This window comes from Vigna umbellata, chromosome 9 (assembly GCF_029865625.1).
Source record: "Vigna umbellata cultivar VRB3 chromosome 9, Vumbellata_1.0, whole genome shotgun sequence".
Classification (NCBI taxonomy): Eukaryota; Viridiplantae; Streptophyta; class Magnoliopsida; order Fabales; family Fabaceae; genus Vigna; species Vigna umbellata.
The window spans coordinates 48,874,484-48,886,580 of NC_142173.1; the positions used below are offsets into that span (position 1 = coordinate 48,874,484).

The window sequence follows — 12,097 nt, forward strand, 5'->3', positions numbered from 1 at the left end:
TGTTTAGAGACCGCTCGTTCTTAATGTTCATACCGTTCGTTCACCTGTAGGGTCGTACGGCCTTTACCTTGCTGTTTAAGTTACTTTAGTCGTTCGGTTTCTACTTGCTATGATCGGTGTTTACTTGTGCTTTAGTTTTTACTATTACCGTTCGACTTGTCTTGTTTGTTTCCTTTAGCTTGTAGGCTTACACGTAATACCGTTCGGACATACTTCCGTGTATGACCGTTCGGTCTGTTTGTTGTTGTAAGCGACCATTCGTCTCATGCTAGGACGCTCGGTCTGAATGTTATTACTGTATGGTTTTCACTTTTGTGCAATTTATAGTTCATCGTTCGGTCAGTTCTTTAGACCGTTCGGTCTTTTATATCACCGTTCGATTTTAACACTTATGGTTAGAACCGTTCGGTTTTCTCCTTTCAGCTTTTAATTTTGTAGTTGTCTTTAACTTCCTCCAATTTTAATTTAATTTAATTTTCCTTGTAAAAACACTTTCAAACCCCCCCTACGTGTTGATCTGAGACTGAACCCAAATTGGTCCTTGAGAGACGACCTAGGAGTCACTTCCTAGTAATATACTGCATTAATTTTGCAACAACTTTTGTGTGAGGTGCGACCCTCTCAGCAAGCCTCATCAATTGCTTTCCTTGGCCTTTCAAATGGTGGAGCAGAAGTATCCACCCCATCTATCTTGCAGAGGTGTGTGATTAAAGAAGGATGTCCTAAGGGTGCTTTGCTGTTTGTTGTGTTAGCACACACCCTTATCTCATCAGCTATTACCTGTCCAATATTAATGATGAGTCGTTATTTCTTGAATTATATTTAGTTTATTGCACTTAAATAAACCAGGGAATTGTGTTTAATTGTTTGTTATTTCCCCGTTTTCCGAATTCTGCTTAATTTGATCGGAAATTTGTAATTGTGCTAATTTGGGTTTTCTGAGCTGATTAAGTGCATTTTTGAAGTGCAGGAAAGTTTCGGAAATACATTTTGGGACATCAGGAAGAATGCCAAATAAATTCAAGACTCTCCAGACAGACATTTTTTGAATTAATTAAATTGTAATTCAGTAGTTTAGAATTTTTGAATCAACTCTTATATTTTGGGTCAATTTTTGGTAAATTAGATTAGACCCAAAAATTAGAAGTTAGTGACTTGGACCTAGGGTTTTATTGTGTGGACCCCATCCCTATTAAAGGGAGGACACACGTCCTTAGAGATGTGCCCAGCCGCCAGACGTTTAAGGGGCTGACATGGGGAGTTGAAACGTTCAGTTGTTCAGCATCGTAAACGTTCGTCCCCCTCCCACGGACGTCTATAAAATTATAGACGCCCGTCCCCCCCACCACGGACGTCTAAAACCCCCCGCGAATATCAATTTTAAATCCCCAAAGACGTCATATTAGTGATGGGTCGGACGTCTATACTATTATAGACGTCGGGGCCCCAGAGTACCGGACGTCTAACAGTATTAATATGGGAAACGCGAACCCGCGAGCAATTACGCTCACTGTTCATCGTCTTCCCCGTGAACGCTATCTGCGCCATTGATTTTCCAGGTGCGTTTTCTCTCTTTTGGACCGTTTAAATTGACTTTCAATCCGATTACATTGCTCTGTGATGAAATATCTTTTATTTGAACCGATTAAAAATCATTTTCGGTCCGTTTTTGTGCAGTCTCTTGCGTGTTCTTGGGCGGCTTCTTTGACTGTTTTTGGGCTACGGTTTAGGCCGTTCCCTCCTCGATTTCCCTCCCTTTCATTTCGAATCTACTTTTTCGGTTAGCTTATTGGTTGAAAAATTTTTGTATGCATGTAATTGGGTTTTGTGTATGCATGTGTTTTACTCTAAAGTGTGCATGTGTTATTGGCTTTTGAATATGCATGTATTAGTTGTGTTATTATAAGTATCAAATCATTGAGTGACACTTAGTTCCCGTTTGAAATTTAACACAAACGATTAATCTTTTAATCGTTTGTGTTAAATTTTGAATTGTCCGATTGGACAGTTTGAGAAAATTAATTTTCATAATTTGCAATGACATGTCAATTGGAGTTTATGGATAAGATTGATAAAATTTTGGTTCAGTACTTGTGTTGTTCTCTGGATGCATATTTGATTGTGGTCATCGTTGACTACTCTCATTTCGTGTATTTCGGAGACCAATGTGAAATGCTGCCGAAATCTTATCAATTTTATGATGTAGACTTCAATGCATGTGTCTGAGCAAATTATGAAAATTAATTTTTTTGAATGGGTAGGGCCTAACCTTCTGAGAGTTAAAAAACTTGAACTAATGATTTTACGAACATAGTATGGATCGAAGCTGGATGAACGAACGTCGCATCAGTGAAGAATATGATAAGGGTGTTTCGAAGTTCTTGCAATACGTTGAACAAAATGCTAAGTCTGTCAACTGGACATATTTTTGTCCTTGTGTCCGTTGTCTTAATCAAATACGGCAAGACTTAGGCAATGTGCGTGACCATCTATTCATGTATGGCATAATGAGGACTTATACCGTTTGGACTTGGCATGGAGAAGTACTTGAGCAGCCTATTATGTCACAAGGAACGGATTATGTGGAAGAATGGATGAGTGACCATTTAGAGGACATGATACGTGATGTCGGTGAAGATAATTTTGGAAGGGCTAATTTGTATGATTCTCTTATTAATGATTCAGAGCAACCATTGTTCCAAGGATGCTCGAACTTTACACGTCTGTCTTCAACTTTAAAGTTGTTTAGTTTAAAAGCAAGGAATGGATGGACCGATAAAAGTTTCACCGAATTGTTGGAGTTGTTGAAGGAGATGCTTCCAGAAAATAATACTCTACCTATTCGTAATTACGAGGCCGAAAATTTTTTATGTCCAATGGGTCTTGAATATCAAAAGATACATGCTTGTCCTAATGATTGTGTTTTGTACACAAAGGAATTTGCTTCGTTAAAGTATTGTCCAACATGTGGTTTATCCCGTTTTAAAAAGAAATCTGACAAAGTCACTGGTAATGAAGGTAATGATGGTGCACCTGCTAAGGTGATGTGGTATTTGCCTATAATATCTAGGTTCAAACATATGTTCTCTGTTAAAGAAGATGCAAAGAACCTTAAATGGCACTCTAACGAAAGAAAGTGCGATAATCTTCTTCGACACCGTGCTGATTCTCCACAATGGAAAAAGATTGATGACAAATTCCCTGAATTTGGTGCAGATCCAAGAAACTTAAGGCTTGCACTTGCAACTGATGGTATGAATCCTTATGGAAACTTAAGTAGCAAACATAGTTCGTGGCCAGTTATGTTGATGATTTACAATCTTTCTCCTTCGTTGTGCATGAAGAGAAAATATGTGATGTTGTCTATGATGATATCGGGTCCTAGACAACCTGGAAATGACATTGATGTTTACTTAACACCTTTAATTGATGATTTGAAATTGTTGTGGGAAGAAGGCATCAACGTGTTTGATTCACATGTTCAGGAACAGTTCCGTTTGCGTGCAATGTTGTTTTGCACTATAAATGATTTCCCAGCGTATGGAAACTTGAGCGGTTATAGTGTTAAAGGTCATTTCGCATGTCCCATATGTGAAGAAAACACTAGTTACCTTCAGTTGAAGCATGGTCAGAAGACGGTATATACAAGACATCGAAAATTTCTTCCTCGTAATCATCCTTATCGTAGATTGAAAAAAGCATTTAATGGAAGTGCTGAGGATGAGGTTGTGTTAAGACCCCGGAATGATGAAGAGGTGTACAATGAAGTCAAAAACATTGACATTGTGTTTGGAAAACATCATAAAAGTACCTCTGCAAAGAACATTTGGAAGAAACGATCGATATTTTTTAAGCTTCCATATTGGTGTGAACTTGATGTTAGACATTGTATTGATGTGATGCACGTTGAAAAAAATGTTTGTGACAGTGTCATCGGAACTTTATTAAACGTCAAAGGGAAGAGCAAAGACGGAATTAAAGCAAGACAAGATTTGGCTGACATGGGAATCCAATCTGAGTTACATCCACAGATAATAAGAAGACGCACCTATCTGCCCCCAGCCTGTCACACACTTTCCAAAAAAGAAAAACAAAGTTTTTGTAACTGTTTAAGAAGTGTGAAGGTTCCGCAAGGTTATTCTTCAAATATCAGTAACCTTGTGTCTATGCAAGACTTAAAGCTAGTTGGTTTAAAGTCTCACGATTGTCATGTATTGATGCAACAATTGTTACCTGTTGTTATTCGAGACATATTACCTCATTCTGTTAGGAGTATTCTGACACGTCTGAGTTTTTTCTTTAATGCCATTTGCAAGAAAGTTGTTGACCCTCGAGGTTTAGATGAATTGGAAAATGAGGGAATAAGACTACTATGTCAATTGGAGATGTATTTTCCACCTTCCTTTTTTGACATAATGGTACATTTGATTGTTCATCTAGTCAGAGAAATTCGAATATGTGGCCCGGTCTTCTTAAGGTGGATGTACCCAGTTGAAAGATACATGAAGATCTTAAAGGGATATGTCAAGAATCAGTATAGACCAGAAGCTTCAATCATAGAGTGATATGTTGCAGAAGAAGCCATTGAATTTTGTTCAAGTTATATGCCATCTTGTGAACCCGTCGGTCTTCCCAAGAGCAGACATGAAGGAAAATGTGAAGGTAAGGGTGTTCGAGGTGTGAGAATTCAAAGTGTTAGCAGAAAAGAAATTGACCAAGCTCATTTGTACGTCTTAAACAACACTATTGATGTGATTCCTTACATTTCTGACCACGTTAATGAAATAAAGGCAGCAAACCCAAAAATGAGTGAAAAATGGCCTCTTAATGAACATGTGAAAACCTTCTTGCAATGGTTTAAGAGAAAGATTTATGCGACTCCACATGTTTCTGAAACTTTATTGAGGTTATCTCGTGGGCCGAACACATATGTCATTACATATGGTGGGTACTATATAAACAATATTTCTTTTCAGACAAAGGTAGAAGATGACAAAAGCAGAGTTCAAAATAGTGGCGTCACACTACAAGCTGAGGCTGTGCACTTTGCTAGTTCTAAAGACAAAAATCCAATCATAGCATCCATCAGTTATTTTGGAATAATACAAGAAATATGGGAAGTTGATTACGTCACTTTTAGAGTCCCAGTTTTTAAGTGTAAATGGGTTGATATAAATTGTGGTGTCATGATGGATGACCTTGGTTTCACATTGGTAGACTTGAACAAGATGAATTACACTGATGAACCATTTATCATGGCTAGTCAAGCAAGACAAATATTCTACGTAAATGATCCAGCGAATAACAAATGGTCAGTGGTTTTAGAAGGAAAAAACATGCATGGACATGATGATGACGATTCTCTTGATATACTTGAGACAACACTCGTTGCATGTAGACCCACTGAAGACCCAGTTGATGACGTTGCCGATGTCATGCAGGCAATTCGTAGTGATCACAACGAAGGCATTTGGGAAAAACAATTAATTAATAGGTTGATATTTTCACTTTTATTGACTTTATATGTATGTTCATCATAATTGAATTATCACTAACGTTGTTTAATTTTTTAGGTATGTCGGCCTCAGACTCAGGATCGGGAAAGAGCAGACGCGGACGAGGCGTCACCCGAGTGGCAGATGTGACATCTGGACGCGTGGATGGTCAGAGGAGGCATGTTGACATCAACCCCAGAGCAAGTCATCCATCAGGGCCAAATGCTGATAGGTTTAGGAGTTATTTGGGTAAGTTAGCAAAAAGTCATGTCTCTATCCTTCATGCATGTTGGGATGACGTCCCAGAGGTCGACAAGAACCTCTTATGGCAAGATATTCAGGTATGTTTATACTTCATGCAATTTGTGATATACTTATCTTTTATGTTTTCTTTTGGAATAACAAGTTTTTTGTTTTAAACAGCAACATTTTGATATTCCAAACACAATACAAATTAGAAAGAAAGTGTTATCGCATATAGCGATAAGATGGAGGGATTTCAAGACAAGGCTGACACGACTATATGTCTTTGGAGACAGGTAACATGAAAATCCCTGTCAGCAATATACATTCACAGAGGAGGATTGGATGCAGTTTCGTGCATCTAGAGAGTCTGAGGAATGGAAGGTATGTTTCTTAAGATCGTCTTTCATTGAGTTTTTATGATTTTACACTTATTTATATACATGGTATCACAGGGTAAAAGGTTAGCCGCCCAAGAAAGACAAAGGCTAAACGACGCACCCCACTTGTTATCACGAGGTGGATATGCAAAACTGGAGAAGAAACTGAGAAAGTCTAGAGCAGATGCCTTGGGACTTGAGTCACCGGACCTAGCACCTGCACCTGCTAGGTACGAGCTGTGGAAGGCTTCTCATACTAAATTTGATGGGAACATGACATCTTCCTCAGCTGCCTTGATCTCACAGAGAATTGTAAGTTCAAATTATAAGCAGTTATTTGATTGTGTATCTATCACAGCACGTCTTCTAAGTAACTTGGTTTTTTTATGTGCAGGATGAGTTGGTTGAGCAGCAGACTCAGGGCACTTTTGATGGCTAAGGTAGGGACGACATTCTAACAACGACCATTGGAAGGCCCGAGCACCCAGGACGTGTACGTGGAGTTCCTGCGCGATTGGTCTTCATGATTACTTTGGCCCTACACAGAAAACCCCCCAATCAATGAGTCAGGAGACACTGAGGCAGATGGATCTTCAGTGGGAGGAAAGACTCAACCAAAGCATGAGATTAATGGAGCAACGATTCATGGAGCAGCTACAAGAACAAAAACAAATACAAAGAGCGCTTGAAGAAAAGCTGCATTCCATGACGCAAGGCAACATGGGGGCCGATGAAACTCCCACACTACCTCGTGTCAGCACTAGAGGATCATGCTCTGTTGTAGACCCCACTCAGTATAGTAGTCAATATAAGCTGTTGGTTGATGGGGATCCCCCACGCATTGTGGTTGTCGGATGAGTGCTTGAGGGAGGGCAGACCATTCATGGTGTTGCCATATTACCCCAGCACGTGCGTGTGACCATTGACGAGGTTCGGGATCCCCAGGCTGAGGTGCCTGTACCTACTCCAGAAATTAACTTTGTGGGGGAGGCCATAGGATCATTTATTTCCTGGCCTAGAGCATTGATCATGTCCCACATCGCTAGTCCACAGGTATAATGTCTTTTTCCTTAGTATTTCTATGTTTATTCTTCAAATAATTGTTGATAACGCTTTGACATAAATTCTTATCTTTAGTTCACACGTCCTCAGAAGCAGCCAATTCATGATACAGTCATACATGAAGATGATGAGATGGCTGAAGCGGAGGATGATCCTCTATCAAAGTTAATGACAAAATTACCTAGATTGAAGAAAGCATCATTAGAACTATACTGGGATTTGAGAGTATTTGGTCTTCCCCCACATGTGCCAGTTTATATCACATTCTCTAATGCATTGGAGGTGATTTGGGGAGACAGGATGTTGAATATTTCCATCATTCAGCTGTGGTGCATGTAAGATAGTCAATTTGGTCTTTCATATTACTTTTATTTACATTGTTATAGTTTCTAACAACTTAACATTGTTGTTTTAGGTACATGGACACAATCGTTGTAGACCAAGGTCGGTCTTCCATGTACGAATTTGTTGAACCTCAGACCATTCAACCATCTGGTAACACACTTCAAAACAGACAACATTATTTGCAAACATGGATGGATGAGTCAAAAAGAGACGTATACCTTGTGCCATACATTGAGGGGTAGGTGTTGTTATATGTGGTCAGTTCATTATTATAGTTTCCTTAATTAGTTTAATAACTACTTGTCCTTCGTGATAGGTCGCACTGGCAGCTGATGGTCATCATTCCCAAATAATGTAAAATTATATGGTTTTGTTCGTTGCACAGGAGGATGAAAAATGACTTGAGAACCATGCTTCAAGGGTAAGTGTTTCTCCAAAAATGACTTTGAATTTGATGTTCACCTTCAACTTTTATGATAAAATAGTCATATTAATTATACTTTGTGTTTTCAATCTGTACAGAGTTATTGGTAAATCTCGTGGTCAACTGGTTCAAATTTTGTATCCAAAGGTTGTAAGTCATTTATAGTTTCTAATTCACTTTCTATGTTATTGAATGATCTAAATTCTTAACTATTTAGTTTGTGATTTTAGTGTAACCTGATGACAAATTTATGAACACCGAAAAACGGCGCCACAAACTTGTTTAACAATCGGCAAGTGTGACCGAATCGTATCAAGTAATAAAACTCGGTAAGACCAAGTATCGTTCTCCCAAAGGACTCACGGCCTAGTTAGCTATATGATTTGTTGATTATTTAAGACTTGTTAACAATTGATTTTAGGTTTAAATGCATCTGACAATAATTAATTTCTCTTCTTCATCTAAATCTTCACGAGCATCAATAAGAGTTTTCTCTAATCACTAGTGGAAAAATGACATTTTATAACGTACAAAAATGACCTATTATAACGTAGTTACTAAAGATATAGTTCTGGGCGATATAATAAGTCTGCCTATTTTATAACGTAGCAGAAATTTACGTTATAATAGCTTAAACATATTATAACGTAGTTTCTGAAATCGGTTATAATATGCGCGAAAGATATTATAACGTACATGACTTAGTACGTTATAATATATGTTTTTTTTTTTTAAAAAAAATTGATTATTACAATTTTTTTATTGTAATAATTTGTTATTACAATAAAAATTGATTTATAACTAACTACTTATCATGTTTTTATGCTCCAATTTTTCCTGTAATTTAGTCCACTTTATTGTTTATGCTCCAAATATAGTGCAAATCAAATGAACTATCTGCATCAGGAGTTTTGCAAATTGAGGTTGGATTTTTTAAGTTTCATCCTTAAAATCGGTAAATAATTAGTATTCATATTTTTAAAATCAAATGCACATGCTATGAAAATATAATAGTATTAGTTAATTAGCTTCTACCTTAATATAGACTTTTAACGAATACTAAATACAACTAGAGTAGATAAACACTAATTATTAGTAAAAGGCAAACAATGATGCTCAATTTTTAACACTATATTGCTAAAAATATTTTTATTAACCATAATGAAAATAATGGTAAGTGATATATATATATATATATATATATATATATATATATATATATATATATATGAATATAAAGTTTATTTCTACGTTATATATACAAAAAGTTTCAAGCTCTGCCAATATAATTTTCTTAATGCGTAAAAAGAGCTAAAAAGGCGAGTTATTAATAAAACATTTACAATAAAGACAACATTCTCCAGATTAATGCATTTGGCGTAGCACCCCCTTCAATGTTTGAGACACCACTCTCACTCCAACAGTGTTCGTCATCTCCAATTAAATACTTATTATGATCCGTGGACAGAGCGGTCTTTCCAGTACCTAATATGAACAATTGTAGAAAAAAGGTCCATTAATTAGTGCTGCAAAATGGAAGAGGACAAAATCCATTTCTGGAATACGAAAGTTCTGTGTAACAAGACTGGTAAATTTCTGGTTCTAACACTTATTTGATGATCCAACAGAGTTATACCTGAGAGTCCAAAAAAGAGAGCAACATCCCCAGCTTTTCCCATGTTGCAGCCAGAGTGCAGGGATAGGATTTGGCGCTTAGGCATGAGATAGTGCATGACATTAAAGACACCCTTCTTCATTTCCCCTGCATACTGTGTCCCAAGGATGATCATTTCCTTCCTTGCAAGATTAAGATCAATGCTAGTGGAGGATGTCATGCAGCGAGTGTAACGATTGCAAGGAAACTTCCTAACATTGTATATAGTGTATGGCTATCTCGAGCTGCATCTGTTGGCATTTTAATAGTAACAAATTCCATAAACACCATTCCTATGTTGTACACATCAGTTTTCTCTGTGCCCTTTAGTGAGTATGCATACTCTAAAATCATAGAAATGTCAATCCATGGTTAACACTTGGACAAGATACTTAGAGGTTTCTGGAACAAAATTCTGATTAGATTAAACTAAAATTTCATCTGGGTATTAAAAGTTTGCATAACAAAAGAATGAGATGAATAACAAAAGACAATGGTGTAATCAACTATTACCTAGGGCTATGTATCCATAAGATCCAGCAAAGCAAGAATTAGACAATGCATTAGATTCTGGATTCTCAACGAGTGATTTTTCCAGTACAAAGTCTCCCAGGTGTGATTCTGGGCACATATAACTTGGAGTCCTAATGACCTAAGTTTAGAGCAAGAACAAACAGAAATTAATTTAGACAAAAAATGTTGAAACAGTGAACAAAAAAATAGTTTGGCAATATCACTCATTGAGGAAGCAAGATCATCATATGTCAACATTTTAGCAAGACAAAAGTCCCCTTCATCCCCAATTTTTAGCATGCGGAAAGTATACAACACACCAAAATCCCAATTAGAGATGAAATCAAAAGAGCAGCGTAAGGATAAAATGAGTAAGCTATTTACCTAGACGTATATCCCAGCAGTAACCTTCTCCAATTCCACCAACGTCTGTTTGAAACCATTGATCTCCTTCTCCTTTTCATCAACCTTATCTCTCATCTCCTCCTCGAACCTAATCCTCTTGTTCCTTTCCTCAATTTCCTTGGTTTCCAGAACTCCAATCTTTCTCTCCAAATCCCTAACCATAACCTCACCCTCTGCCTTCACCTTCTTCAAAGCTGTAAGTTCCTTCTCCAGAGACTCAACCAACGACTCCTTCTCCCCTAAATCCTTCCTCAATTCAGAAGCATCCGCCCTCGCCTCCTCTGACGTAGTCATCTCCGATATCAAATCGTGCTGTAACCTCGCCAAGTCCGTCTTCAGGTCCACTGCCCTCCCCGCGATAACCTCGGCCGCAACAACATCCTTCAAATCAACGTTTAATCGGTGGAAAGGGATTATAATCGGTAGAATGTGATTATAATCGGTAGAAAATGTGGAAAATGATGTTTCAATTGGTGGAATCGAAGGTAAAGGCGAAAAAGATGAAGGTATGTGAGAAACCCTAGCAGTAGATGTGGTTGGATGATGAGTGAAGCGAAAATGCAGATCTGTGAAGAGAAATGGAGACTTACGGCTTAGGAACTCTCTCAAGAGAGAGTGAGAAGCTTCTGATGCTCGCCAGGGTGAAATGAGTGAATCTGTGGAAATGAGAGTGTTTCTCGCGAGAGAAGAAATGCTGAATGAAGATGTGAAGATCGGCTCGTGGATGGAGTCAAGACCCTACTAAAGTGTGGTGTTAGGTTGATGAGGATTGGCGTCGAGAAAGAAGGAATAAGTCGTTAGGTTTTCACAAGATGAAATGAAGAGATATTATGACCAATTTTTGAACATCAGGCATAATATATTACCAAACTCATATATTATAACATAGGTGAATAACTTCGTTATAATATATTTTTAATTTATTTACAAATTTGTCATCGCATTTTATATCATGACTGATATTTATAATTTCGTTATAATAAGTTTTGAAATTATTTACAAGTTTGCCACCGCGTTTTATACTATAACTGACTTTCATAACTCCGTTATAATATGTTTTGAAATTATTTACAAGTTTGCCACCGCGTTTTATACTATAACTGATTTTCATAACTCCGTTATAATATGTTTTGAAATTATTTACAAGTTTGCCACCGCATTCGATATTATGACTGATTTCATAACTACGTTATAATATGTCTTGTTATAGAATGTTATTTTTCCACTAGTGAATGGAGAAACATACTGCACCATCCCTTCTTGCATCACACAGATTTCATCAAGTTCGTCAAATTGGAAACATGCTTTATCATCATTTGGACACGTCATGGCTTTAAATACATCAAAGGTGACTTCTTCATCATGAACTCTCAATTTAAGCTTGCCATTTTCCACATCAATTAAAACTCTAGCAGTCTTCATAAAAGGTCTCCCCAGAATGAGAGGTACATCACTGTTTCCTTCCATCTCCATTACAATAAAATCTACTGGGAATACAAACTTGTCAACCTTCACCAACACGTCTTCCACCACTCCACATGGATATTTAAGAGACCTATCTGCCAATTGAAGAGCC

General features: G+C 37.4%; 1 long non-coding RNA gene and 1 pseudogene across 3 annotated transcripts; one reads left to right on the forward strand and one right to left on the reverse strand.

The window, feature by feature from the left end:
- The first annotated feature begins 2,315 nt into the window (after positions 1–2,315).
- On the forward strand, positions 2,316–5,540 carry LOC148193741 (uncharacterized; annotated as a pseudogene).
- Positions 5,541–9,217: 3,677 nt separating this feature from the next.
- LOC148193742 (uncharacterized) lies at positions 9,218–11,330 on the reverse strand. Of its 3 annotated transcripts, XR_015781948.1 has the most exons (5): positions 11,112–11,330; positions 10,501–10,902; positions 10,117–10,255; positions 9,586–9,947; positions 9,218–9,434 (listed from the first exon to the last, which is right to left on the reverse strand). It is a non-coding gene; the product is annotated as an uncharacterized LOC148193742 (long non-coding RNA). The 3 variants fall into 3 exon arrangements; XR_015781947.1 differs by lacking the exon at positions 11,112–11,330 and having other exon boundaries at positions 10,501–11,105; XR_015781949.1 differs by lacking the exons at positions 10,117–10,255; positions 11,112–11,330 and having other exon boundaries at positions 10,501–11,105.
- Between the last annotated feature and the right edge of the window lie 767 nt (positions 11,331–12,097).